The 25461-nt window shown below is 42.8% G+C and overlaps 1 protein-coding gene across 3 annotated transcripts in view; it reads right to left on the bottom strand.

Moving 5' to 3' along the window:
- Positions 1–12420, bottom strand: part of LOC115583629 (caM kinase-like vesicle-associated protein) — a 50575-nt gene extending 38155 nt beyond the window's left edge. Inside the window, exons 1-2 of one of the 3 annotated variants that reach the window (XM_030420688.1) lie at positions 11904–12420; positions 3849–3887 (exon numbers count right to left, since the gene is read on the bottom strand). The gene's annotated coding sequence lies outside the window, so the exon portion shown is untranslated. The other 2 variants (XM_030420687.1, XM_030420689.1) reach the window with 2 other exon arrangements.
- Positions 12421–25461: the final 13041 nt, after the last annotated feature.

Genomic DNA, 25461 nt, shown 5'->3' with positions numbered 1-25461 from the left:
TGGGAGGTGGCGAGATGAATGACTGAGGTGTGAGTCCTTGTCGCTAATGGAGGCATCCACCTCCACCAAACTCTCTCACTGAAGTATGTGATTAGCTCATCTCCAACCCTGCGTTGAGCTGCGTGCCTTCAGCCTTTGAGCCCTGTGCTCAAATATTCCACTGTGTGTTTGCACTTGGGATGAAATCTTGATTTTGTTCCAAAACATCTGGTTGTGAAGCAAAAGCTGCCGCATTCTTTTATGCACCTTAAAGACTGATGCGTTAACACAACTGCACAAGAGCTATGAAATGTTTTTTTCACTATTTTAGTGTAAAACGGCTTCGGCGTATTGCTTTATGTAAAATCTGAAATGCTTCCTCTTCACACTTCACCGGCTAATCTGACCATTCTCTGCGCCTGTTGTTAGTTGCCTTGGTTACAAAGTCCTTCAGTGTGGCATCATAGTACAGTACCGTTTCTGCTCAATGCAGAGAGGAGCGTCGTTTGCTTTGGAGGAGGGTGCGTGTTGAATGCTGCATATTGCTAAATTTAGAAGATTCTCTTTTCCACGTTCGTCTTTCGGAGGTCCAAGAGGTTTGTTTATGTCTTCAAACAGCAAGTATTGATTAAATATTCATGTGCATTACCGCATGGATCAGTGCGACTATTGTGTCTTTCCACAGAAGGAGTGGGAACAGTCGCTTTGAATGAATCTTACTGGATCGGCTCATTAATGTCTACCACCTGCTCTCGCAGCCTGGTTTCCCTCCTCCTTATCTGTTGACAGAGATTTTGCAAAGTGGATCTCATTCAATGTGAAATCGCTGCATCTCATTAATTTAAAACTTTAGGCTGATTAATGAAGCACCCACAGGTCAGAAGCATACACTTATTTCAGGTTTTTCTAAACAATATCATGCCCACATTTTTTCCTCTCTTACAGTACAGACAAAGGAAGACAAAGGTGAGAATATATTTTTTTTTTGTTGCCGAGCGAGGTTCAGTGTGACTTTATGAATCACACTGAACCTCGCCGGGGATCTTTTCAGGCTACCAGGGGAATCAGATGTGGGAAAGACTGAGGCAAAGAAAGGTTACAACCTTCTGTTCAACAAGCTCTGACTACATCATTTGAGGGAAGTATCTGATAACCATTAATATGGTGCTCCAGTTCTCCTAAAGTGACTGTAATTTACACTTTTATAACAATGTATAAAATGACAATGAGAACACTTGCTAAAGGTGTCGCTTAAGGGCCCATCACCAGTCGCTGGAAGCATATTAGCTGATACCGAACAGTGATCAAAGGGATGTTTCTTTACTTTATTTATATCTGGTTAGCTTGAAGACAACTGATCAAACTTTTTACAAAGATTATCAGCCGATAACGATCGGTGCCTAATCAAACAGAGCAACCGTTGTGACACTCACAGCGATGAACCTACAGAGAACTATCAGCCGACTCTGTTTGGCTGTCTGACTGCATCTGTTGTGGTTTACTCTCACTGCTCTCATGATGTTGAATTTGGCCACAGCAGACAGTTGTTAACAGTAAAAAAAAACAATCTCTAAAAACCAAGAAGGACTCCATGATATGGCAGAAAAATAACAATGCAACTATTTTGATATTACAATTGAGATAAAATTAATTGATTTGCAAGAATGATCATGTCATGTCACAATTTTCCTTTTCACTGAAAAATCCATTAAAATCATGAGGATGTGACTTTTGCTGGGGTATGTACCAAACAAACATGTTTTTTTTTACATCTGGAGAACAAGATTTGAGGGTCAGGACATCTCCGCAGCACCAAGGTACTCCATTATAGTGCTGTTCTGTCACACACTGTATAAAAAAAATATATTGTGTGTGTTTTGGATGCTGCGCTTACCCATACTGCAGTTGGGATAATATTTTGATTAATTGCACAGACCTCAAACCCACTGTACACTCACTGCTCAGCACCAAATAGCCGCTGGCAAGAAGCTAGTGAACATATTGGAACATTTAGCAGCTAAAGAGCCAGATATTTAACTCCAGGGTTGGTAAAGACCAAAAACAGAGCTAAACGAGAGAGAATATTAAACGGACATCATTTTAATTGGATGAACGTTGCTCTGTAGCAACTGGATGTAAACAAGTATTTGCTAACGTATTAGTTCATTGTGTGAACTTAAAAGGTGATAATTATGATACTCTCACAGGTTTATTGCTCTGATTTACTTGGGTAGTAAAGATACTGGCAGATGCCCATGATTTCACTTTGTTATGCACTTTAAATGGTAATTAAACTATTAAATCATTTGTTTTCATTTGCAAATCACTCATTTGTAATATAAAAAGTACTGTAAGTGATCAAGCCTGCTGGGCACATTGTCATTAAATTTTGTTTGTTTGGATAAAACCTCATTCCTTTTTGCTCCCCCTGGTGACTCAGGCCTCCTTTAACATTTCCGATTTAATTGCATACTCTCTGTACAGAGGTTTTCTGCTCCATTACCAAGCCGCTATACCCCGCCTTCCTCCCCCTCCTGCTTTGCCAGAAGCCAAAACTGCACTGTTACACCTTTCAAAATTGCCAACTGACAAAGCTGAGCTTGTAAGTGCGCCTAAAAATCCATCCAAAAAACAGAAAAACACAGACAAGAAAGCCTTTTCAGCCTCCCCATCAAGGCGTCTAAAAACAGTGCAGTAGTATTACTGTCAGCCAATGACAGAGCGTCATTAAATCCTGATTCAAGGGCCTACTCAAAGTGCATTTCTATCAGCGTCACCACGGTGACAGACTACCAGAGCATGTGGGAGCAGCATCGATTGTAGTGATGCAGCTGCAGGTTGTCTTCAGGCTCTGTCATGCAACTTTAATGAAAATAGATTTCCCCTGTCCTTCACCTGTGCAACATGCAGTGGAGACCGCTACAACATGTAGAGGAGGCAGCATTAAAGGGGCCGAGAATTTAATAACTGGACTGACGCATGAAACATGACAAACAGAACCTGGAAGCTTTAATCTTTCATTTTCCCTCAGAAAACACATTTCTCTGCGTTACATCTTCTGGAGCTTGACTGTTTTGTTTTTTTTTCTCCACTGATTTTGATGAGCAACATAAGATTGAAATTTCAATCCATTTCATCAGGTGTTTGTTGCACAGAGCAGAACCACACTGCAGACCTGAATTAATGCATCCAAATGTCACCATTCAAATATCATGGAAAATGATATGTATTTCTTCAGGACGCAGTCAGAAACACCGCAAGTCAATAATAATACCTCCCATCCACGTCGGTCTTTATCGCTTTATCAGCCCCTGTTATCTCCACCACTGTTGTGAATGAGGAAATGACAGAGCAGGCAGCTGGGGTGACAATCTAAGTGGTGCTGACAGCAATGCTCCACACAGGAGGCCCATTACTTCTAATGCACGGCGGAGAGGAGAGGATGTGCCAGATCAGGACCGCGGTCACGTCACCGCATGCTTTTGCATAAGCGGCTCGCTCGCAGATGAGAATGTCTACAGTGGCGGCATGAATCAATGTTGAGGTGAAATATTAATCCACTTCCATTTAAAATTCCCCTTCAAATTTCTCTATTTGTGGGTGCGAGGCAGGGTGGCTCTTTGAAGCTGCACGGTGCCACAAGTAACCCTTTCACTAAAGATAAAGTTTGAGGGCAGAACCACTGCTTCTGTTTGGGGTTCGCAGCGGACGCTTCCGCTGTCGTCATCACGATTGATGACACTGATTAAATCAGTCCAGCGGAATTATATTCCATCAACAATAATTGTTCCGTCTCATAAACAGCACAGGCAGTGGGACATGTTGTTACAACATAACTGCTGTTTAACGCTCCCTCTGGTACAACTCACATTGACTGATGACAGAGGCAGCAACTTGTTCCGAGGTACCTGCGACAAGAAGAAAACGAGCCAGGAGAGAATAGCACAGATGAGAGTGATTAATCCACAGCGAGCCTTCCTGAAGAAGATGACACTACCTCCCTCAACGACACTGACAGGCAAAACAAACTTTGCAGGTCTGCAAAGAACCTGAAGAGGAGACGGAGACAGAGAATATGTCTTTAAAAAGTAGAGATCCGAATCTGACACGAAGTAAAGGCCAGTCAATAGTCCTGAGGAAGTTGGAATGCAGCCAGAAATGTAGTTTCCTAATACATAAGTGTACAGGCGTATATATAGATAGTGTACTGGTTTTATTTTACCACTGAAATAAGGTTTTTTATATTTCACACAGCATTACTTGTTAATAGCTAAGGATGTAGCAGTATTAGAGCAGTAGTAAGTAATAAGTAAAATCAGCTACTCTGTTTTGTAACGTCTGTGTTGGTTTGGTTTTTAAATCTCGAGAATGATTTGTAGGAATATTTTTTTTGAATATTTTTTTTCAGCCGCAATCACAAATTTCATTCAGAAAATCAGTTGGTTAGTTGACATTACATTACATAACACAGATACAACAGAAAACATACAGACATGATTAAGCTGCTGTAAGCGATGTTTGAGCTATCAATATTTTTATGTTTTGTTTTATGAGGATTTTATATCTACAGTAGATAAGCTGCTGCCTCTACATTGAAATCATCAGATGCCATCTACCACTCAGCCTGAATGCTTGGTACCAGTGATCCTTACAGCACTCAGCATCTTTAACCCAATAGGTTGCCTGGCCATCTTCATCTGTGAGGCAGGACCAGTTTAAATGCACAATATGCAGTTTGTGCTTCTATGTGTCTCTCAATCGAGACGAAAACAAAACACACAAGTTGTGTACAGTGTTTCCCACAGAATCAGACTTTAGAGCATGGGCACTAAAGACTTCAGCCAATCGAGGCGGCTTACTTCTGGTTAAGCGCCAAGCTTATTGGATGAGGATAAAATGCAATCGGGCAGCTCTTTTAGACTCTCCATGTTTTACTGGACGGAATTGCCAAAATTCTGACAATAAAACAAACCATTTTGCGGGGGCTGTGGTTCTTTTGTAACCGCATTACAGACGCGTCTTTCACTATATTAGCTTTTGGGAGGAAGTCCCCAGTGCATCACATAGCGATGTAATGACACGGCTTGGCCGCGACAAAAGCTGGCTTCCAGGCCTGGCGCTCTTTGTGGGGGCTTGATCTCAACAATGAGGCCCACAGGCTTCTTTGCAGAGGAAGTTACGGTCGAGCCAACTGCGCTAAAGAGCCCTCCTCATCTTCTTTGTGGGTTTTACCGGCAGACTAAAAACCTCACCGCCATCAACTGTATCGGAGTATATGACGTCATGCTATGCACTGACGGGTGCGCTGTCATGAGTGAGGGAAAACGGGACGCACAGCTCCAAAACTAGAAAATCAACATGTGGCGGCCAATGTTGATATCGTGTCGGACCGCCACAAATACATGAATGTGTGGGAAACACTGCGTGTAGGATCATTGTTCTATTGCCATTAAAAATATAGCTATGCGACTGAAGCAGAAATATTCACAGCATGGCCATTTTTTTAAGTTACGTTACGTTGAGACACGTTCACAGACTTCCTTCCTCACTCCCTGACGCTCTCCAGGAAGCTATAGTGGCAGGCGGCTAAAGGCTCATTTATGCTACGTCAGATTTGCATACTGTATGGATAGGGATGGAGCCTTCAGTTGGTACTCTGCATTCATTTGATCTGTATTTCTGCACGTTTTCTGAAAGCTTTAAGCATACGGACCAACCAAGCAGACAGGAGAGAAAGGTTTTATGGTGAAGAACTCATGGAAGTACCGTATATGGGCTGTGGTGATCATACTGTTTGGAACTGACGTCTATTATCACATGTAAAGGGGGCATAAATGTGCCTCAAACGAAACACACCACTACCTTAACTGGGTTTGAGCATCATTAGAAACATTTGGAATGATGTAAGTGCACAACTCAACAGAATATACAACAAAGGACTAGCTTGAATACATTTTAATGCAGAAATATTACACGTCTTTCAAACGGATGCTTCCACCGGTTAGTGGAGCTCATCCCTTTTAAGTCTGGCTCACATAATCATGGGCCTCGCTCACAGAATAAGATGTTGCTCCACATTAATCAGTACTGAAGAGGGTGAAATGCATTTTTTCAAGTCACGTCTGTTCTATTTTATTTCTATTCTATTTCTTTACACATCTTATTCATTTCCAATTTTATTTTCTCATTGGCTCATTAGCTCACTATCTTGTATTTTAACGTTTAGTTATAATACATTGCTGTCTTGTTGTTAACCATTGAGTGAGGTTACCTCCTCAATGTTTTTTTTAGTAAAATAAAGATTCAAGAAGAAGAGGGGGAAGAAGAATGATTACTTCCCACTGCTTTTTTTTCTTTTGCCTTTTTCCGAGGACCTTTCAAGGACCTGAATTGTTTCCAAATCTGTTTGCGCAGTTGACTGCACAGCAGCTCTGTTTTACTTGCGTTCATGTTCATTTTTTCTACATGAATGCCCAAAGGCAGATGCTGAGTGTTGCCTGCGTGAAGGGAATGGGAGCGACTGTGGCGACTTCCACGGTCCAACGACATCACATGCGTTTCCTCACTGGAAGAAATGCCACTATAAAAACAGGACAACTGGATTTCTTGTTTGTGTTAAGTACAAAAATGCTATGGAACAAGTTAAAATGTCTCCATGAAGGTGAAAAAAACAAGTCCACATATCTCACTGACCAGTTACTTTCTATGTGATTGTGTTTTATGTTGAGTTGAATGAGACATTTTGACTAGAAGACAATATACTTAAAACCTAATACACTAAATAGACTACAATATACTTAATACTAGTTATACTACATAAATTACAATATACAATATACCAAATACTAAAGTAATAGTACAATAATACTGTAGTATTATAATAGTACTATAAAATACTAAATATACAACATGTACAACAATATACTTAATGCTATATATACTACACATACTACAATAAAATCAATTCCAAATATACTACCAGAGCGCTAGTAGACAAATATATATATATATATATATATATATATATATATATATATATATATATATATATATTTATATACGTGTGTGTGTGTGTGTGTGTGTATAGCTGATTGTGAGATGTGTCTACTCCCCACCTTGTTTGGCCCTCCCGCAATCAAAAATATCTATCTCTGAAAAACGACGTTACGATTTCTAATAGCTAAATGAGAGTCAGAAAGTAGAAATATTACTAATAAGCAGCTGCGAGGTGTGTCAGCGGAGAGAAGACGAGCTGAATGATCGCTCACAGCGAAGCAGACATTTACTGACACACAGTGATGAATAAATAGCCACCAGAGAACAATGTGCATGGAGGAGCTCTTAAAACAAAGATGTTGACAATCAACCACTAATGTATGCACACACGGTGTACGTTTAAGTGCGTTCATTTTTTGAACGCATCAATCATCCGTCCACAAATACGAGCATCTTCCCTTTCATGTTGAGATTAGGTGGCTTAATGTCAAGACGCTGCACGGCACGGCTGCTCAACGGCTGCTACAGGTATCACTGCAGGATTTATCCACTGTAGTATCCCCCCCCCGAGCCCCCCCCCGTTTTACTCTCGCTCGCTCCTCACAGCGGGATATTGATCCAGCAGTAAATGGAGAGCGCTCAAAAAATAGCCCATATGTTCGCCGCTGATATTCTCTGAGTGCGCGGCGTCGCTTGCGTTTACCTCGGCCGGTCGAGTCACGCGAGGACAGCGTTTGATGGTGACGGGTGTGATGGGTGGACGGGAGCAGCCGGGAAACTGGAGGAGCCCACTGACTCAAATTTTCCACGCTCAATCCGAGCTAATGGTGGCAGCGGTGGAAAGACACAGAACGGCTGTGTTAGTATACGGGGATGAGCTCCTTTTAAAAGCATCCTATTCATATTTGCATGACCTCACACTTATGAAACAGAATACATCTGCAGGCTGTTTTCGGGGATGTTTCCTAATGAGCAAGCATGTATCACTTTATTCGATTTCCTCTGCTGCTACGTAGCGTTTCTACAGGCTCGGCCGTCAACGGAGACCGGGAAAGATACAAAGAATATCCAGCTTGTGTGGCAAGGTATCCGTATTTATGAGCTCTACCTCACATGCGGGTTATGTAAAGTCAATACAACAGTCAGCCTCTGCAGTGGCTGAGTATCCACACGCTTTTGATTCCACTCTTCAAAGCGAGAGACTCGGCTCGCAGTCCACACACCACAGTTCTCATAAAAAGAGCCAGTCCTGTCTTATTACTTTAGATCTAACCCTTCCACACTTGAGGGATGTTGTCTCTGACTTAAGTCATTAAACTCCCTTCTCTTTTATAATACGGGTCCCTCGCTCACACTCAAAGGGCCCGCTATTCTTATTTTCCTCACAACACCACCGACAGTATAATGAAATACCACATCAGGAGCGTACCTGGCCCCGCAATAACGTCGGCAACGGCGACAGCTCCTGCGCTTCAGTGTCAAAATGAGTACCTCACTCTCCGCAGAGAGGATGACCCTGCCCTCCCAATGCTGACACATGGAAGTTGGGCAAACAAACAAGGAAACTTCTCCGCATTCGTCCACAGCCTCCACCTGTCGGAGTGTTCTTGATTAATGTAAAGTAAAGTATCTCACATATTGGCTAGTCTCTCTGCTCTCCCCCGCCCCTCCCCGCTCTGTGATATCTTTGCTGCAGTACACACCGATTTACACTCCAATATTGCTGCTCTGTGTGTGTTTTGATAGGCGCTGGCACTCAGCGGCACAGTGCTCCCCTCGACTGTGTAAGAGCACACATGGCGAAATGAGTTTTGCAGTGTGGCTCTCGCACAGGAGCATTAGTGACTGACGGCTCTCGCAGGTCCCATAAAAATTTTAATGAGCGCAGATGAAGCCGCGAGCAAGGGAGAGAAAAATATAAGTGCAATATCTTAGAGACAAAGGAAACAGAGAGTAGACGTGGACCGGCGTTTCCAGTAACCGTTACCTGTGTTCTTTGCGTCTGATCGCCGATTAACCAAAAAGCAATTTTGAAACCGCTCTGCGTTCTCACTCAGTGTCCCGCCCACAACTCGATGTGATTGGATACACGTCACAGAGCGGAAGCGTAAAGTTGCATGACGTGGAAATACTCGAAATTGTACTTACATGTACACGAGTCAACTGTAGTTGGTTACATTTAGTTACATCTAAACATTAAGAATAGGAGTCTAGGACTATATATATATATTTACTGTAAATGTATATCTTGATCATCAAAATCGGATTCAGTTCTTTAAGAGTAACCGAAACACATGTAATGGGATTACATAATTAGGATACAAGAAAGGAAAAAAGGTAACTGTATTCTGGCAAAGTCACAGAACAAAGAGTTGTGATTAGATTACTGATACATTCTGTATGAAAGCAGATGACTAACTGATTGCAATTTCGAAGTAAAGAATGATATACTGGTGTGTTGTGTAACGTTAAATAAAAGTAATCTTATTGGTATCTCCTCTCGTCTTTACTTGTGTACGTTTGGTTCTGAAGTAATCCAAAAGCAACGGAGAGTAACATCACTTTGATACTTTGATACTTGGATTACTTTACAGACTACATTCATTTCAACAGGAAATCAGTAACTGTATCAGGATACATTTCTGAAGTAAGCCTCCCAACGCTGCTATCTAACACAGACTCACCTGAAGCCGCAGAGTAACTCACTACAGAGTTATCAAATACACGTAGTGGAGTCGAAGTATAAAGTAGCAGCAAACGGAAACACTCCAGCAAAGTACCTCAGTAAATGGTGGTTCGTTTACATTCCATCACTGGTTAATTGGAATTTGAACACCTTATTTTCACTTCGTGTGTATTTCAGTTCCAAAGATCAGTCACAGGGAACGCTTGATTACTCATGAGCATCTGGATCAACCCTGAAAAAAACCACATGGGTCCAACCCCTCACAGAGAGAGAGCCACAGGACCAGTACAGGCAGAAATCGATTGTATCCATTACACTGACATTGTGTGCTGAAATGTATTGGTGCGCTACTTTTTAGAGAAATCATACATCAGGGTGAGCAGACTTGAAGCGATCCCACGAGCACCTCCTCCTCTGACGGACCTATTTGTGTCCATTCACTGTCACCCTCGTCATGACACGAGTATTCTCACATTTCTACATCTGCGCTGCCATTCTCAAACCCGATCCTCGCATTTCCACGCGTCCCCCCCCCCTCCCCTCCCTCCATCGTGCCAGCAGCTGGATCGAGAGCCGGATGCACCACAAAGTTGGAGCGGCTCTCCCCGGAGATCTAATTGTGTACAAATTGCGAGGCTGTGTGCTAATCTGCGGCTCTTTCCTGTAGCTGCTGCTGCCACGGGGGGCCACCTGGGGTCCACCGCAGGTCTGGACCTCCTCTGGGGCGGAACAAATCATTAGATACAGCTCAGCGGTGACCCGGCACACATGGCTCATCTTAAAGACGCGACACACGGGTGAATGGAACTCTCCCATCGTGGATTTTCCTTTTCCCCCCCTCCTCTGTGGCTCAGCTGGCTCACTCAGCTGCCAAAGGTTCCGACCTGAATTTATATCTAAGTAGCGGCTTAATAATAATGACTGTCAGGAGGCAGATTGAGACCTGAGAGCGAGTGTCTCTCTGATGTTCTTCTGAGGCAGGGAACATGCGAGAGTTCAGAGAGATTAGTGTCAAGAGTCTGGCAGGCTGTTACAGTAAAAAAAAAAAAAAGAAAAAGAAAAAGAAAAGGCTGATCCGTTCCCTGCGTGCTGATGGCAGCAGGAGTCGTTCCTGATGAACTCCGGCCCCCGTGCAGAATGCTTAAACACTGAGTATGCCACCGTTCCAAAACAGAGCTAATTAATTTTCATGTCTTCACAAAGGTCGTCAGCGCGTGTGTTTTGAATAACAACAATAAGAGAGAAAAAAAAAATTGTTCATTTCTTTTGCGCGTTGTGCTCGATGACTGTTAACCTCAAAACGTCTCGAAGCTTTTTTATCTCATTACGCATCCGAGGCAGAGCGAGGAGGGCCGTTCGCTCTCCACACATGTCATGATTAGATTTCCTGGATTCATATTCAGAGGTCTTGTGTCATCGTCGTCCCACTGCTGCCTGAGGTCGCCCTGTTTTAAAAAAAAAAAAAAAAAACATCTTTAACCTCAGCAGCCACCTCCTCTCACCAGAGACGCTGTCAGGCAGCATCACTGACCTCTGACACGGGGCTGCCTGTGCGGTTTTTCACATTCAGAAGTTTGCCCCGTGGGGAGGAGGAGGGAGGGAGGGGTAAGTAAGTCAGTAGAAATGATCATTTGAATGTTGCTCAGTGTTGTGGCATCAGCAGCATCCCCACAGAGTTGCAGCATCAGCATCTTGCACGGACGTGCGTCCTGTGGAGCCGGGAGGAGACTGATGGGGCTGTATACAACTCAGGCACTTAAAGGCTCTCGTGGGTCAGGATGGTGAGGAGGTTTAATGTGTCTGTTTGCTCTTAATTCAGACCCTCATTAATGCTGCACCTGTGGCAAGTTTGCCGGTGCGTGGCAAACATGTCTGCGTCTCAATTTGAAGAAATTCGTTTCTAGGATATCTTTAGATTAGTTACAGGAAACAGTGAGTTGTAAAAGAGTTCAAATTTTCCTCGTGAAAACGAACATCTACAAGTGTGAAACCTCATTGGAATTCCTGTTTAAGACATCTGATGGCGGGTTAATTGACACCAGAGCGCTATTTCATCCATCGTCCTTCATTCTGTAAAATATTATGTAACAAACTTCAACTGTAAGTGTTATAATAGACTTACATTCATCGATAAAAGGAGACGAACACTTCGCATTTGGTGCCTCTGCGCATCCATTGGTTCGGAAATGTGAACGGCTCCCCAGCGAAAAACAAAAAAGAGAAAAAAAAAAAAACAACTTACCTTGACACCAAATTCCGCCTCTTAAACGTAGGATCCAGTGACTGTCAAAGTCGAGTCGGTCCTCGGAGAACCCCCCCTCGCTCCTGCTACACTAAACGTTCCTGTGAAGTTTGGGTAAATAAAAGTACTTCTTCTGCTTCTTCTGTTTCTTCTTCTTCTTTTTTTTCTTCTTCTTCTTCTTCTTCTTCTTCTTCTTGTCCTACATCAGATTCTTGCGCTCCTGCAGCCTGTAGTACTGTACCATCTGTTGTGCCTGTGCGCGTCGAGCTCCGCGCCGTGAGGAGGAGAGGAGGGGAGGAGAGGAGAGGAGGGGAGGAGGGTGAGAGTCCAGAGCGCACCGCGGATAGGACAGTCGGTCAGCCAGCGCGCGTACAGGAGGAGCGGGGTCAGAGGCAATCTGAGCGGGTCCAGATCCCAGCGGACCGGATGTACAGGGCGGGTTGTAGTTTAGAGGATCAGCGGGCTGCGGTGTGCAGCCTGTGGCTCCATCTGATCCACCGGCACACACTGCTCACTTTCACTCCACCACCATTTTAACCTGTGCGGCTCATCCCTCCCTAAACATTAATCTGAATGTTAAAATGTCAATCGTGGCTAAATGAAACATAAAACACTATAAATAACAGAAATTACCTCGTTTCATATTCACCTGAACATCATTAGTCTGCCTCTAATTATATAGACTCTCTATTGTTGCCTTCGTCAGGTGATGGACACATTAATAACGTGTTTCCTGGCAGTTTTAATATTGTGACTTAAAGCCACTGTGAGTGTTATTTCGTCAGTGTTAAATAGCTCTGTGTTCCAGCAGTTAACGCCAGTTAGAGTTCACGCAGTGAAAGAGGGAAGATATTTCTGGTATCCCTGCCCACTCTTGCCAATCAGGACAGAGAACTCCGTAAAGAGGCGGTCCTGCCTGCTGGGGCAACAGGCAGAGAGCGGGACCTCACATCAAATCTTGAAAAAGTGATTGAGGTGCATGACAGCTGCTCAGTGGAGCGTTGACTTTCGGATCTTCCGTGTTGTGGGGCTCATAGAGCGAGCGCACTGGACGCTTCCATCGACCGAGCTGGCTAGCGTCCGGTTTAGTGCACGTCCAACTTGAAGGGGGATAAAATAATTCAATTGTACGGCTCCTCTAGACCTCTAGGCTCAAATAATGACAGTGAAACAAGTCATTTCACCGGGTTAAGATGCTCAAAAGAATGATCCACCTCAGCTGCTTCTTTCACAATGGAAGCTTATGGGCAAAAGTCTTCGGGGGCCAGCGTGCATCATGTGACGGTGCAATTACACAGTTTGGCCGCTGCAGAAGTTGTCTTCAAAGCCTGTTGCTCTCACTGGGGGACTTGGCGCAGAGATGGATCCTCCTGTTTGCAAGCAATGGCCGAACAGGGAAAGTGACCAAATCTGGCCCTGCCAGTGACGGGAGAAAAACAACTGCAACGCTTCCAGCCTATTTATATAGAATATGCATATTTGACAATTAACAGACAATTAAATAAAAATAAAAAAAAGGGTTAGACTCTGAAAATAAAAATAAAAGGAGAGCACTCCAGACACTGTACAATACAGGTCATGGACCAACTGTATATATTGTTAACAGTTTACCATTCGTTTTTGGCAAGTGTTTTCAACATTTTTGGTCATTTCGATAGGTAACCGTTAGCGATGTTAGCTAGCCACGCGCTAACATCAGGGTGCTTTGACTCTTGTTAAAGGGAACGCTAAAGCTCCGACCTCATTCAAGGATGTGTGAAATATTTTAACTAAGTTACAGATGGAAAGGCATCAAGAGAAGACAGATTAGTCTGAGCGAGGTTACCTCCCCGCACGTTAACGATAGGTCTGTTAGGCTTTTTTACACTCAGTGCTTGAAGGAGTGGCATTGACGGACGTACACTGTCTTGTGCAAGATCCAACCTCATTACTGGATACAGGATTCAAATAACGATCCAGCGAGAAGGATGAGTGGCATTACTACTGTGCGTATGCAGAGCTTTTTAGGAGGGCAGCAAGGCTAGCTGACGAGCTAACCTTGATGAAACCTTTTCAAAACACTATATACAAAAATTAATGTTAAACTTTTAACAGAATATACAAAGCAAACAAAGTTGCAGACGATAAAACGCTGAGATATCTATAGAAGTATACTGTAGAGTTGGCACAGGAATCGGAAAGACATGTTTGTTAAGTGGAGCAACATCACGCTACAATGTACAAGTGGAGAAATGAGGGGATCTTAAATGGATCTTCATTCACCGAAACGGAAACGATGTTCAATAATAGCAACTTTTTTTTTACATCCTTAACACGAACAACGAGCCATTGCTTGCTTACTCAAGTTGATCTGTTTATGAGCTTCAGATAATTGAAGCTTAGCGCGAGTTCAATCAAGAACACGATCTCTGCCATCCACCTCTCCCTCTCTCTTCTCCTCTAATCGGCTGACCACATGCGATTCATTTCCTCTTTCTTCACTTAACCAACCTGATTTTGCCGAGAACACTATCATCCTGTTATGTCGCTGCAGTCAAACTTTAAAAATTTGTCTCCTCTCAGAAGCCGTCAGCTGTCGTTTCCAGGAAATCATGTGAATGTTCTTCATATCCAGTGGCCAGGTCCAACTCACCAGAATTGACCCCCCACCCCCTTACCGTCAGATTCTCAGAATTCTGTCTTCACCACCACCACCAGTGTCTAGACTCCACACTATACACAGCTTCACCTCCTCCACAAATATGAAGACATCACGATGCAGTCTCACCGCCAAAGACTTTTACATTCTCTTATTGTGCTCATGGCAATAAAATCTTTAGTGTTCGCTCTAAATGGCGTCCCTCCCGATCGAAATGCAGGGATGTAAGTGTTTGTGGAGCTGTTTCTTCATCTGTCAGATTATCCAGCCTTTCTTTGACAGTTTGTTCACAGAGAACTCAGAAACAGTGTCTTCTCACCAACACTTCTGGTATCAAACCAAGCATATCGTTCTGTCGTTCACAAGCAAGGATTGGATTCGTTTTACGCAGCATTGTGACTTTTTTTTTTACAAATCAGGGTTGTAGTTCAGTGACATCAAAAAGGTTGTGGCTGAAGAGAGGTCTCAGAAAAAGATATCTCAAAACCTGCACAGATAAAAAACCAAAGATCAGCCTGGCTCAATTCGAAGTTGTACATGAGAATGTAGGCTTTTGATGTAATTGGAGTGAAGCTGTGCATACATCTACACCGGACATCTGATTGTATCCGGAGATGAAAACATGCTCTAACATTCTGCGCCTTACCCAAACCCTCAAGGGTCCGCATGTCCACACATATTACCAACGAAGCATGAAGGGAAACATATACATAAAACCAGGAGCGGGAAACAGTGGATGATCATGGATCGAGACATTGGACACTCAGAGAGCAGATGGTTTTTCACTCGATGTGACAGATACTGTACGATGCCGCACATATGCTCAGAGTGATGGAAACAAAGGTCAAAAGAATCCAGCAGTTTACAGACAAACTGGAATCACATGGCGAGGTTTTCTGACGAAGCGTCTGAATGTGTTATAGGATGCTAATTCTTCATTCTCAAACTGTGTCCCTGCCAAGCATAAATTAGCACTAATGTATAAGCTATCTCTGTTCTATCACCTCCCGCGAACAGGACTGGATTCCTCCTCCGAACACGGCTGCCTCCTCACCCACATGTGCTGAGGCAGGTGAAGACGGATCCTCCTACCCAGGACGAGTATTTTTGGCGGGGCACAGGCAGAACGTTGACCCCGGTGTCGCTGGGTGCCATCTGCAACCACCGAGAGGAGCCAAGCTTCCATACTGGCCATTTACAACTCCTGCCAACTGGGTTCATGCTTCTTCAGCTGTTCACGACGTGCTCGCCAGGCTTGGCCGCTCTTATGATGGAGCGATGGACGAGCATCACAACGCAGCAGGGTCACTCTTTTCTAAGGGATTGGGCTTTGTTAAGAAATTCACTCTTTAGAGGAGCAAGTTATGGGAAATACTGCAGGCCCCTTGTCCTTCATCTGAGGGGCCTTTTTTTTTCACTTTTATGGAAGAAAAGAACGATAGCTTACCACTCTAATGGTTGGCCGTTAGCTAGCATCAGGAGACGGTTAGCTTATTGGAGAGGAACAAGTTGGTGAATGTCCTTTATCCTTCATCAAACAGGTTTAAAGGAATTTTAGTCTTCTTGCTGAACGCTACGAGATCGCTAGGCTACCACTCATGTGTGCCATTAGCTATAGCCAGGAGACGGTTGGCTTACCATAAACTGGAAACATGGGGAACAGCTAGCTTAGCTCTGTTCAAACTTGGTTGGTCACTGTTTTCAATGTGGTTTTTTTTTTTTGTATAATCGAAATAAAGAAAATACGTTGTTTAATGAGCTTTAGAGGCAGTTTTTAACTCTTGGTTGGAGCCAGGTTAGCCTTTAGTGTTTTGGGGGTTGAGATGAGGGGTGTTCAGTTGGATTTAAGGGGGGTTTGGTGGGTACACTCTATTAAAGTTGTTCACCTGTCTGAAATGATATGGTTTTCCTGAAAGGTTGTTTGTTTGCATAAATCTGAACAGTCTGACAACAAAAGGAGTACATGTCTGATGGGATCGTGGCATGTTAAGCGCTACAAATGAAGCAACACATGTACCCTTCAGTAATGCCTGTGCACAAGACAAGCCTGATCATGCAGCAGGTTGTCAGGATTGTAAAAAGTGTGAAAGAAGGCAGTATTAGCAATGCAAGCGCCTGGTAAGGGTTGAAAAGCTTGCACAGAGCGTCGTCTGATACGTTCAGCACCTACAGTCAGTCACTTTGTCTCCTGTCACGACCATATCAGTGATGTAATGAGGCAGTCAGCGGTTATTGCAGAATGTAGACTCAGCTGTCATTTCTCAACCTTGGGACCGGAGAGACAGCTGGGGATCTGTCACCAGGATGTCATGTTCTTCAGGGCCGGCCCACAGCTCCTCGTTGTGCAGAAGTCTCACATGTTCCTTAGAGAACCTGTGTGTCCACTGATCAATTCATCCTCTGTGGTTCCTCGTGAATGTGGCACATGGTCAGAGACATGGGCAAACATGGAGAATAGAGCTATTTATGACAAGCAGCTCCAGGATTATGGCAAGTTCTTCGTGTCGGGGTTGGCTGTAACGCATGTTTTATCTCTTTCTCAGTCCAGCCACAGAGTGTCTCTATTCACTAGTCTGATAAATGCAGACTCTGTGCAGTCCTCACATCATGTGGGTTATATCTGTGGTTTACTTTTTACCTCAGAAGTTTCTTAGTTGTTTTGTTTTATGTCCCCATCCATCCTCACAATGCCTTTCTTTAATCGGGCACCCAATACTTTTGGTCACAGACAAACTGTGCTGTTTCACTGCAAACGCCTGATATCACAGCGACATCCATGGCCTTGTAGCATCACGGTGCTCAAGCTGGAGTTGCCATGGCAACGCGTGATCAGAGGGGTTATTTTTCTGTGTTTGTGAACATATTGAGGATATGATGGGGGAAAGATGATTTTATAATCAGTCACCAGCTAGATAGCACGTTGTGCTCACCAGCGGTGGTGGAATAAAACATAAAGTAGTTTCAGTTGTTCAGTACAATTTTAAGGTACTCAAAATGTTTTGTACATGAGTGTTTCCACCGGCTACTTCAAACCTCTAGGGGAGACAAGGGGCAATTGGAACAATTTTTGGTTTTGATCATTACTCCTAAAACCTCTTGAGCTGTAAAACTCTTTTTTGTTTCTGAGTTCTACTTATTAACATCATGAGATATGTCTAAAAGCACAGTTAGATTTGTGATATTTGATGAAACACCAGAAGTCAAATGTTATAGCATTCCCTATGTGCAGGGGTCTGTAACAGCTAATTACTACAAAAAAAAACGATGCTGTGCCAAAACTAGTAAAAATGTCATTTCAAAGCCTTTATTGTACAATGTCAATGACATGCCAGTATTATAGTGCATCACCATTACAAATTAAAGATGTTGATTTTTGGCCAACATAGCATTATTTAAAGTTAAGACAACATTTATGATATTAAAGGTATGAGAAGTTCACCCTTGGCTCCAGTTTAAGCCTTGTCCCTGGATTGAAAGGCAAAAGACTGAACAATGGGACGGACTAGGGCACAAAATACATAATGAATAGATCTTTCATAGACAATCAAACACACACCACGTTCTTAGATGACCCTGTTTCAAAAGAAATAATCACTTTTGATTGCGATGTCACTGCAATTGCCCCACAAATTACACCGCCCATTACACAAGCTACCCTGGCTGGAAACAACAAGACTTACATTTGACAAATATATTAAATGGTTGCCAACAGAATGGTCATCAAAACCAGACAGATTTAAAATCAATAGACATTAAAGTTTAAGACAGCATGAGGAAAATGATTTAGATCTACTTAGAAAAGTAGTCTTGGCAGCGACCTGGCAACTTTGATAGTAAAGTATGAGACATCAGTTTGTTCTTTGGCAGCAACAGAGGAATAATGACGGACTGTGTGCTCTGTGAGTTTTGTGGTTCTATTTCGTTATTGATTGCTGTAATTTGAAATGGTACAATTATTACACAAAAGAAAAAAAGATGTCCAAGAGGCAGAACACGGCTGTCCAAGATGATCATCCGCCAATTCAATCATAATCATAACTTAATGCAACAAATTATCATTACTTGAACTAGAATTCAGCCCTATTAGCTATTAGGTGGCTGTTGCTTGTTAATATATATATATGTATATATATATATATATATATATATATATATATATATATATATATATATATATATATATATATATATTTTTTTTTTTTTTTAATTCCATTTCATGTTATCAGCTTCTGTCCCTAGTTACTTTGCAGGTTTTGGTTTTTAATACAAAATATAAATTGCCTGATAAATGATGACACATTATAGCAGGTGAAGCTACCCAGCAGTGTATGAAGTGATTAAAGTAAGCGCCTTGTTTTTTCCAGCTGTAACACTGAAGTGATTTGCACACTGATGCAACACTAAATCTAATCGCTTAATCTATATGATTCCACTAATTGGCCGTGAAGAAGGGTTACTTTGTTAACTTTACTTGTAACAGGGTTTTTAGTTTTTACCCCCGTAGTATCGCTAGAAGACCTGTGTGCGTCTCCCACCACTGCTCGCCAGAACAGAACACCAGCCTGTAAGAGGGAAGCAAAAGTCGACCTGTTTTTGTTTCTCATTGAGTGAAACGTGCCAGGACACTACATCTGATGTAATCATTATAATGTGTCCTTCCTCTCTTGGTGACCCTGGATGAATGGAGGGCTCCCCTGGCAGAAACCGAACTGCACGACAGCATCTCTCGAAAGTAGCTTTTCAACAGGAGCCCTTCTGAGACGTGAAATCATGAATGGCACAGACAGACGTGGTGCTGCTGTCACTTCACTGTCACTTTTAAAGGTCAGAGCCGGGGGCTTCAGCGCCAATGTAAGGATTACTTTATATCATGCGATGGCGTGTAAGTGCTGGAGATTACTTCCTGTTTAACCACAGATACATGCACGGCTTTTTTTTCTTTTTTTTTTAAATGGGTGATGGTAGAAAATACAAGAATGTTTTTAATGAGTAAATTTAGATGTGTGACTCTTTTTTTGCACATCTCTACCTCTCAGCTCTTTGCTTTGGCATGTTATGAGATTTCATTCTCACCAATAACTGTCTTTTTTTTTCTTTTATCTCCCTCTCTCCGTCAGCATACAGTATACCGGTGTCATTATTCCAGTGAGGAAAAAGGCCGTGTACACTTATGCGACTCCATGAAGCAAGTCACATCTATCCAGGGGAGTGATGAATGTTTCCCCATCACAGCCCATCACAGCCCATCACAGCACTCAGAGGCCTCTTTACAGCCTGTACATCTATCCACGTCCCCCTTAGCAGGATTTTTTTTTAGCATCCTGCATCACAGCCAATGGTGAAATTGAAATTAAAATTAGAACAACTGAGAGGCTGCAGAAAGCAATATGTGGGATCTGGCTTCAAATACACCAGGGGAGAGTGCTTTTGAACGATTTTGGTGGCGAAAAGGAACAATGTGAGAACTGGTTGACCTCGTGATGTGTACGAAACACCTTTCACCTGCCATCCATTTACAGTAAACACACTGCGAGACGGAGATTAGTTGCCTGTTGCAACTGGTGGCAAAATAGTAAAAACAGAAATGGAGGACTTGTGTCATATTTTGAATCCTTCAAATGAATGAGACATGCCAACTCCTAATTTCTCCGAACGGCGAACAAATCCCAGAGTGTCGGTATATCTGACGTTTCCTCAGCAGCGAAGAGGCTTCAACTTTAATGGTGAATGTGTAGAAATTCAATATTAGATTGCAACATTTGATGGAGTTCTGATGTGCTGGAATGAAAAGCTGATCAAAGAGAGTAACACCAACCACCCCCCTCTTTCATAAAGCTGATTACCCTGCAGCAGGTGAATGTGTTTGTGTTGGACATTTGAGCGCCGGAGCTCAAAGGATTGTTCAATGCAGGCAAACAGCCAAGTGAAAGAGCCGTCCAACATTCAACTGTCTTCATGTCTGTGTATTTATGGCAGGTACTGTATACCAGTACACGCCAAGATTCTCTGTGCTATTCCTGGTTCCACCGAAATAACAGGGTAAGCTCATTTTTTTTGTCAAAGGCTTTGAGGGCTTAGTTTAGATTATGTGAATGGATACAGATGGTCAGTGTTGTGATAAAGCTTCGCAGAGAGAAAGGGTGTGAGCCAGATGAACATTTTTCAGCTCTGCTAATAACATGTCATCAGTGTCAAATATGTAACACTGAAAGGAATCATTCTTAAATGATATGATTGACACTTTAATGTCTGTACAATGAATACTTCTTGCTATAGCAAGAAGACAGTTAGCTTAGCTTAGCATAAAGAATTGATATGTACGTCGGTAAAATATCTTTTAATGATGATGATGATGATGATGATGATGATTATTATTATTATTATTTAGGGCTGTCAAAGTTAACGAGTTAATAACACGTTAACGCAACATCCTCTTAACGTCGTTAATTTTTTAATGCGCGATTAACGCTCATTATTAAAAAAAAAAGAAAAGCGCATTGTTTGATTTACGGCCGTCGATGGCACCTGTAGTCTTGATCCAGAGGGTGGCAGAAGAATAAGAAAGGGAATCAGAAGAACAAGAAGCAGGGTTGGCGTTCAGGAAAAACACGTTGGACTGAAAAGCGAAAGCGAAAGGAAATGGAGAAAGGACTTATGAACGGCAAATTCACTTTCAAAACACTGCCAGATGGTTCGGTCGATAGGATAAAAGTTATCTGCACGTACTGTCGACATGACATGAGCTACCATTTAAGTACGTCGAGTCTCAAATATTCTTTGCAAGCCAAACACATGGCAGATGCAGAGAGCCGACCGCCCCCCCTCACCAAAAGCACACATCACCATGTTTTGATCCCATTTAGGGTGAGGTTATATTTTTTTAGCCTTTTATTTTCCTGCATGATTTGAAGTGTTGAATAAACATTTTCATAAAGCAAGTATATTTGCCCTTTCTTATGTTGCTTATTAAGAACATGAAAAAAATACATTAAGGTACATTTAGAACAGAAAAAAATGTGCAAAAAAAATTGCTATTAATTTGCGATTAATCGCAAGTTAACTATGGACAAAATGCGATTAATCGAGATTTAAAAAATTAATCGTTTGACAGCCCTATTATTATTATTATGAAATTCCACCTTCCAGTACCTCTGAAGCTCACTGACAAGTGCAGCCGTGAGACTATTTAGACCTGCATACCAAAGCGCTGCTCAGCCTTGCTTCAAATTTTGTCCAGAGGCAGTGAAAAAGATTCCCCTCAGCCCAAAAAACATTTTCCTTGTAGAGCAACATGATAAAAGAGATGTCTGTAAAACTATTGACAGAACACCTCAAACTGCGAGCAATAGGAAGTAAAGGCTCTTTCTAGTATGAATTTTTGATCCACGGAGGTTTTAAGTTTGTAAAACTGGAGGGATTTAAAAATCCTTGACATGACAGTGTAAATTCTATGGGCCGAGCAGGAACTTGTGGGTGGGGTCAACAGAAGAAACTCTCCTGAGCATATTCCGTGGTAATTGGCAATTCTCATTAGACTGAGGTGCCATCTTTCGTTCCAGCATCTAGCTCTATTTCACATTTATGGCTGTGGCGCATAAACCCGTGTAAAACCTTAATGTGATGTTTTGGCTCTTCGGTTTTGGTAGGAATTAAGAAAGATAATGTGTTGATGTTTGGTGGATTTTGTTTAGCTAGCTATTGCCCCTGTTTCCTGTCTTTGCTCAAAGCCATGCTAACATTACACTAGTGTTAGCTTCATACATCTTACAGACATTAGAGTGACAACGATCTTTTCATCTGACTCTTACAAAAATGTTCAACTATCCCTTCAAAGGTCTTATCTGTAAGAAAAGTTGATATTTGAGTCCCATTCACCAACTGCTCAAGTACTGATGCTCTAGGATTGTGGGACGGGTTGGTTGGTGCGATCTCAAATAGGACTTTTAATTTAACTATAAGACCATGTTGGCATGGCAGTTTCTTTTATACCCATATAAAGTTAGTTTGGTTTAATCCAGCGACATGATGTGTCCTGAATATGTTGGGGATGTGCACTCCTTCTTCTCTGTAATACTCAGCTACAGCCACCACCAGCACCTCTTTTGTGCATATATCCACTGAGGCTTTTATATGCATCTCCAGAGAAGCATCATTTCAGTATCACTCCAGCTTGGGGCACAGTTCGTGCCTCGTGCACATGTGTGCTGAGGTCCGCTTATGCAAACCGTGGCAGACTGGCTGTCTGGCATGACATGGGAGGAAGCAAACCTTCAACTGGGGCCAGGTTTGCACGGACAAGGACGCTGCGACAGTGTCACTGCTGGCATTCACCTGCAAACAGACCTCATGCTCCCAGCGGAGGCAGCTCAACCTCACAGCTGTGATGTGGTTAGATGTGACAGCCTGTGACAAGCGTACAGTAAAAACATGCAGACACCATGTAGTATGAAAAAATCTGCTAAGTGAAACTTGTAGGGTCACACAGACTGTAATGAGGGATATGGTTATTCACGCGGTTTCGTCATTTACCGATTATTGTGTTTCAAGAACATTGTCACGATGTATGTGCATTTCTGTAAGTGTGTGTTTGTGTGTGTGTGTGTGTGTGTGTGAGAGAGAGAGAGAGATAGAGAGAGAGAGAGAGAGAGATTGGGGGGGCATCTGAGGGTTGCTTCAGCTCGCATTAAACACGACAGGGATTACATTTCAGTGCAGTTTCCCTTCATTGTTTGCAACACTTGCTAGTGATCAAGACAAATTACTAATAAAAAGACTTCCCATGGAGAATCCTATTACGCTATGACTGTTAATGCATTAGAGTAGTTTTATAGTTTAAAAAAAAACACATTTGTCCATTAGAAAGTGGTACAGTACAGGACCCACACCATGTCCTAATGCTGACAGGCCATGGCAACTGTTCCAAATCTGTGTCAATCAGTACACAAGCTCCTGTCCTATTACCTTATCGAAAAGAGACGCGGGCTAAAGGAATCTATATAGTCTATATTCCAAACTGTTTGCTGTAATTCTGCTGAGCTCCTGTAAAAGTCACCAGCAGTCTCTCGTGCCAGACGCTTCGGCTCCATCTGTCAGACTGAGATCATACAACGGGATCGGAAGGAGGCCAACATTGTTGTCATCCTGTCGTGTGCACGGAAGTAAGACGACAAAGTCCTCTTGTGCCAAAAGCAGAGGCGTCGCTTGAGCCCCAAAAGATGCTCACTTGTGTTGCGTTACATACATACGTTGCCTTTAACTCACTGGCCTAACGCTTTGGACACTGCAGGACTGTTTCCAGGCGGCAACTTTCAACAGAAAGTCTGAAATTGCTGCTTCACATCTCATGCCCCAGTAAGATCATATGCAAACTAAAGCAATATTGATTAATGGGCCCCAATTTTCCATTTAAAAGCTTTGAAAATCAGAGCTGAACATAATGAATGCCCTCTGTGAACACCCTGGATTCAACTTTCTCAATCAAATCCTCTGCCAGTATCCACATCCTCCTACTCCAGCATGAATTTGTACATTTGTGACCATGGAGTGGTGTGGAACTGTAAATGGGAGGGTTACATTGTGTGAAGTGGTCCCTCTTGTTGGAAGGTGACCATCTGCATGGCCTAAGGCGAAGAACAGGCCAGCTATGTGGTAATACTGCTTCTCCCTGCCATGCTGCTGAAGTACTGCTCAGGGCAGAGAAGCACATGTGTAGCTGCTACTTCCTGGCATCACAGCTTCTTCCATCAATAGGAGACATCATTTTCACAGCAGAAGGTAGAGCTAAGGGGCATCTAGGTGGTGCAGGAGCACAGCACCCACCTACCAAGTTTGATTCTTGGCAACTCTAGCTTCAGCTTGGTTTTTGTGTTCCAAATTGCACAACTGGCAGAGATTGGGAAGCCAACGAGGGGTCATGTTCTTCTGAGTGCAGTAGCAGACGTTCAGACTTCTATCAGCCTTATGCTGGTGGCAATGTGTTGGTTCAGGTACCTTGAGACATGAAATACAGTCCATTAAGTTTGGATTGAGTAACCATGAGATCCATGAGTTTGAAGACGTTGCATTGCGGCAATAGTTGAGCTGAGTTTAACATTTTGACGGATGACTCTGCATTTTTTTAGGACCCCCACAGCGCCAACGGCCTACCTAAAGTTGGTTTACCTTACCTTTCCCTCACCTCACCTTAAGAGTTTGATTTACCAACAAGTTTCAGCAACCAGCAGTTTATAATTATGTCGATTTAGCTGCCTCGCAAGGTAACTAGTAGCGTTCTCCTACTGTGGATCTGATTGGATATAGTTAGCGTATGATATAGACGGTGATAAACGCGTGGTTCATCTGATCATCTGTCATGTATTTTCTTGCATTTTTACAAACTGTTTCTAATGCTGACTTCCCAGATTGCTCAGTTTAACAAGCATTCTGGTGCGTCAGGTTAAAAGTGGGTCTGGTCAAGGCTTCGATGACCCTTCTAGGTTAGTCTCAGGGCCACAACTGAGCGCCTTGCTGGGATGTGACTTACGGGCCATAACTATCTCATCTAAATATATATATCAACTGACCCTTTTGATCGTGGCAGTGTACAAAAAGTTCTTAGCATGTCACTCACTTTTCGTCCGACACACCATTTGCCTGCTGACACTCTGTTTGGATAGAAATTCAAAAGACCCTCATTCACCCCAGTGTCAACCTGATGCTTTAAGAAGGAAGAGATTATCGTCACTCCCCACTCATTGCCGTGCCGAACTTGACGCTACCTTCCGGGGAGTGACAAAACCAAAGCCTAGCCCCAAATGTCAACTCTGTGCATATCTTACATTCACGTAATTGTGAAAAAAGTTTGGTGAGGATGGTGATCTTTATAGACCAACATATGAAACGTTATCACACTGACAATCACACAAAGAGGACATGAAACAG

This window comes from Sparus aurata, chromosome 6 (assembly GCF_900880675.1).
Source record: "Sparus aurata chromosome 6, fSpaAur1.1, whole genome shotgun sequence".
In the NCBI taxonomy this organism is placed as follows: domain Eukaryota; kingdom Metazoa; phylum Chordata; class Actinopteri; order Spariformes; family Sparidae; genus Sparus; species Sparus aurata.
Note: the sequence above shows the minus strand (reverse complement) of the source record. Positions and strands in the feature narration are given on the sequence as shown.